The sequence below is a fragment of the Coenobita brevimanus genome, chromosome 90 (assembly GCF_032717465.1).
Source record: "Coenobita brevimanus isolate Jiangsu-jjx chromosome 90, ASM3271746v2, whole genome shotgun sequence".
NCBI lineage: Eukaryota > Metazoa > Arthropoda > Malacostraca > Decapoda > Coenobitidae > Coenobita > Coenobita brevimanus.
Window position 1 is genome coordinate 19,604,421 of NC_137043.1, and position 5,323 is coordinate 19,609,743.

At 42.3% G+C, this 5,323-nt stretch overlaps 1 non-coding gene across 1 annotated transcript; it reads left to right on the plus strand.

Annotated features, from left to right (window-relative positions):
- The first annotated feature begins 4,667 nt into the window (after positions 1-4,667).
- Positions 4,668-4,786, plus strand: LOC145411750 (5S ribosomal RNA). The gene has a single exon (XR_013899452.1). It is a non-coding gene; the product is annotated as a 5S ribosomal RNA (ribosomal RNA).
- Positions 4,787-5,323: the final 537 nt, after the last annotated feature.

Below are 5,323 nucleotides of genomic sequence, written 5' to 3' on the forward strand. Positions count from 1 at the left end.
GGACCATATGGGGATTCGCTATAGAGCAGCACCACATAGGGCTTTGCTCATGAAACTACTATCAATCAGTCAATCAATCATTTCCTGTGACACCCAAATGAAAAATCCTTAGGAAGCTAAAGTAAAGCACCAAATGGGGCTCAGCGGAGTGAAGGACCTTCCATGTGAAAATCTTGATAATCTGACGTGAAGCATCATACGGATGTTAGAGCGAGGCACTGTTTGAAAATCTTTAGAATGTGGCTGACTGACAACACCGATAACAGAGATGCTGCTCCATCTAAAAAGTTAAAAGAACTAAAGAAAAATCGGGAAAAATTTGAAGATTTACGGCTCCCTACGTGTCGTGGGTTGGTGGAGGGTTAGTGCCCCTCCCTGTAAAACCAGTAACTCAAAGTCAAATGGCCACCCCTTATGGGATTATGGCGTCTGGCAATAGATAGATAGATAGATAGACGTTACAAGAAAACAAAAAATGATTAATGGGCAAAGAAAAGGAGCAGGAAAACAAAGAGAAAGGGATAAACAGTAAGTGCTGGAAAAGGGAGGAGAAAACACTCCCATTTTGTCTTGAGGAAAAGAAAGACAGTGTGTCAGGAGGCCAGCATTCCCAGGGCAGACATCTAGGGTAAATGTGGAGCCAGTATCTTGTTTCACCACCATTCTCCCCACCACCACCAGTACCAGTACCACTAGCACACTAAACTAGTTCACCATCCCTCTTTCCACCACCGTCACAAACACTGTCACTAGCACACCACCGTCATTACTACCTCATCACAAACACCATCCCCACCATTAGCACCATCATCATCACCATCCCTCAGACAGACATTCGTGGCGAATGAAGGAAAAAAGTGTCTTGCTTCATCAACGATCTCCATCATCACCACCTCCACCACATATATCCCTTCCAATACCATCATTATTACCCACATCCGTTCCACTTCTCCTCCTTTACCACCACCTTCAGCACGACTGTCACCATTACCATCCATATCACCACCTTCACCACCACTATTGCCATTATCATAACCAATGCCCCAGATCAACATCCAAGGGAAATGATGATCGAGTGTCTTGCTTCATCACTACTCACCACCGCCACGAACACCACTATTGCTAAGCTCCCCATCACTAGCAAACTCGCCACCACCAATAACTATACATTATCACATAATATCAAAGCTCTCTTCACCACCACCCACGATCACTGTCATTTGTACCTCTACTAGTTCACCACCAATATCAGAATTATTTCTACCATTGCTTTTATCGCTGTCTTGATTATTGTCACCCTTTCCACCCCCAACTATAGGACTGCCATCATTATCGCCACGACCACCACCACGACTAGCACTCTAACTATCACCATTAACATCATTAGGAATATCATCATCATTACCACCATATTAACATCATTACTAACACTATTTAGTATCACCTTCACTTCGCCTAGCATCATTCTGCCTCCACAACCTTCCCAACCATTATCATCATCATCAGTAGCTTCATTATGACAAGCATTATCATCATGACTACAACTACCTACACTGCCATCAACAACTTTCATTATCCATCACTATCATTATCAAGCCATCTTCACCACCATCTCTAGCTTCAGAACTGCCAATATCATCACAAGCATTACCATAGTACAGTAGCATTAACATTACCACCACTCACATTACCTTCACTCCCCCATTTACCATCTTCATTTCAGTGACCACTAGCCACCTTCACCATCTCTAGCACCAGAGCTACCAATGTCATCACTAGCATTATCATTATTACAACCATAGTACAGTAGCATTAACATTACCACCGCTCACATTACCTTCACACCCCCTTTTACCATCTTCATTTCAGTGACCACTATCTTCACCACCATCAGGGTCATCACCATTTTTCCTCTTCTGAAATAACAGTTAACCACCATTCATCACCTTCACCACCACCATTACCATCAAAATTTCTTCTTCTGAAATACCAAAGAAGCACAGTCCATCACAACATCATTTACAACTCCTTCTTTAGCTTTCTTTTCACTTCTTTTCCACTTTTACTTCCTACAACTTTTATCTCCCGTATCAGATCATTTTACTCACTCTCTCTCTCTCTCTCTCTCTCTCTCTCTCTCTCTCTCTCTCTCTGTGTCATTGCAGTTTTTCTAAACTTCCTCCAACTTTTTCATCATACGGTATGCATCTACCCTGAAAAATTTCCATTCACACTGAGCAAGTTTTCACATACAATTTCATGTTTTCTGTTTGTCGCCATAGTTTGGGAATACTCGTAAAACCAGCTATTTGGGGCACAGTCTATATGTTACACTCACCTTTTTCTTTGCTCTCCTATGTAAACAGTAATTTCTTCAACCTGTCTTTGCCAATTTATGTTTACGTGTCATCTTACTTTTGATTGCTTGGCCTTCAACGACATGGTTCCCTTTAGAGTTGGATTTTTTAATGAATGATAAGTTTTGAATCTACATTTTAAATAAAGCTGTTTTACTGAATTTCCTAATAATATTACCACTGTGACCCAGGGTATACTTGCACCTGAAACAAAGAAAAAGAACACATTTGATAGCGTGCATACTATTGCCATTCTGTACTGTAGATGAAGAAAAAATATATATGTGGAGGAAGCAGAGTAGCATATCCTGGGGGTTACACCCCTTATTTACTCTGGTCCATATGAAGGTCTACTACTGTGTTAAATTACGCGTTCCTACTTAAAAAACTATAGCGTTGTACCCTCTGGGGCAGTTCCTCCCCGTGGGGGGTGGCCATCAAGGATCCCACCCTGCCTAAATCGTGACTGAGGTGAAAACATACCAATACAAAAAATCTTTCGTGTTCATATAGTAAAGCCCATGGCAGTACATAAAAGTTCTGCCGAGAACCCTCGGGGACTGTCCCCCCTTCCGTCTTGTGAGGTGGTCATTAGGGATCTCACCCTCCCTAAAACCCGGTCTCGGCAGAAATCAACAATTTTGGACAATTTCATGTCCTTAGGTAAACCTCTGGCAGTGTTCCCTCGTCCATCATGCATAGTCACTGGATTTCTCATCCTGACAAAATTTTACCGTGGCCGGAGTTATACCTAACGACATGCAATTTTCCCTAGGTTTAAAGCTATGGACGTAAACAATAGTGTTATCAGGATCCCCGGGGGCTACCCCCTGCCCTGAGAGGGAAGGTTCCACTTCCCAATACGTGGCAGGTTCAATATCTGTCAATATGCAATAATTGATTATTTTTAATGAAAAAAATTGGCCATACTCAATGGATTCGGCCCAGACCACCGACCATCCCCTCCTATGGGGAGAGGCCCTCAGGGTCCCTCCCTGCTTATAACCACTTGCGAGAGAAGTTCTAACATTGTGGAAAAGATCGTGTTCCTAAGTAAAAAAAAACAACAACAGTGCCCAACAATTTAGGGTGGGACACCCAGTGCTATCGGCCCTGTGAAGGGCTGCCTTTGGGGTTCCCAGCTGCCCTCAGGGTTCCCACCCTGCCTGAAACCTGGTCTGAGATTAGATCTACCATTGTTCAAAATTTCATTTTCCTACCACTCTTCTTGTAAGGTCAGGACTCCATTCTTCAAGAAAATAAAGTAACTCAGTGAGTGAGGGAACGACACAGGGATACAATTGTATTTCACAGCCTCTGTGGGTGCGCGCCCCCCCCCCCCAAGAAAAGTATCTTCGCCAGATTAAAGTAACAGAGGGTCTGGACGAAATATGCTTAGATACCCGTACGCACTAAACAAGACAAAATTAATCTTAACCCATGCAAGCGAACTCAAGAATGAAGAAAAGATATCTTTAAAATACGAAAAAGGATTCTTTTATCCTTCTAATAATTTGATCAGTATTCGAAAAAAAAAAATGGAAAGGTTTAATAACATGTCCTCTCAATACATCAAGAAATGAAACCATATCTTCCCCATCCACATTCAGGAAAAAAAAAAAAAAAACTTTGCTAATACCTTCCCTCACACTGTCACCACTTCGGTACTAGATACACACTATCCATAGTAAGTACATGCTGGGGCTGCCTCATTAAGAACTGTTGCACTGGTTTAAGTGAATGGACGGGTTTCCTATATATTCATGAGTCGTGAGGAAGATCGGCTAGTTGTTCCAGCCCGAAAAGGTATTTTTTTTAATTTTTTTTTTAACGATTTTATTTGCACATGGCGAGACGTTGCATCACGCAGGAACTTCATGAAGATTCTTTGTTGCCCCATTTTTGCGGGAAGATCCTCTAAAGTGAAATGAAATCACTTAGGGACGGCAAGGATATATGGTAATATATAGCGAAGTTGTCCAGTTAAGAATTAATTCCTTCACAAACAAGAGACATCAAGCACAATGTTCTTTCTGAAGATTCTATTGAGGGCAGAGATATTTGGATATGAAACGGTTAGCTATAGCCAATATTAACCCCTTTCACACGGTGTACTATATTTAGCTCCGCCTCTCCCCTCCCACCAAAAAAAAAGAAAAAAAGAAAAGAAAAGAAAGAGCTGTGCCAAGACACAGCAAACCCGTCCCAGGAAGTCATTTTGGTGCTGACTTATAAACATAACAGGATACCTAGTCAAAGATGTCACATATCTAATTTGTAGCAAATCGGGTGAAAATTGACGATTTTATGGCCAACGGCCATACCACGTTGAGTACACCGCTTCCCGTCCGATCAGCGAAGTTAAGCAACGTTGGGTGTGGTTAGTACTTGGATGGGTGACCGCCTGGGAACACCAGATGCTGTTGGCATCCCTACGTGTCAAGTGGGGTTGGTGGAGGATTAGTGCCCCTCCCTGTAAAACAATTAACTCTAAGCCGTTGGCCACCCCGTTTGGGATACATGGCGTCTGGCAATGAATGGATGATGAAATTTTAGGCCCGACCCACCTGACATTGACCCCCTTACCCCTAAGTGGGGTTGACCTCTCTGATGTAATAAGGTATGTTATAAGATGCAGATTTGAAAGATGGACATATAGGTTTTGGTTTCATGTCGGTACAACGAATTTGAAAGTAGTCATGGTGAAAAAACGATGTTTTGTTACATATTTTATTGACATTTTTTGGGCCTACAGCCTGGGCCTTGGCCCAATTTGGCCCAAATTTTAATCAGGTGATCAGAAGCTCATAGCCCATCACTGTAATTCTAGTCAAAATGGCGACAGCAGTTTTCGTGTAAAGTTGTTAACGTACATACATACAGGTCGATAGACAATCAGACAAATCGAGTTAAAACAATACCCGTCCCTAAGCCCCTCCGGGGCGGGGACGGGTAATAAAATAATC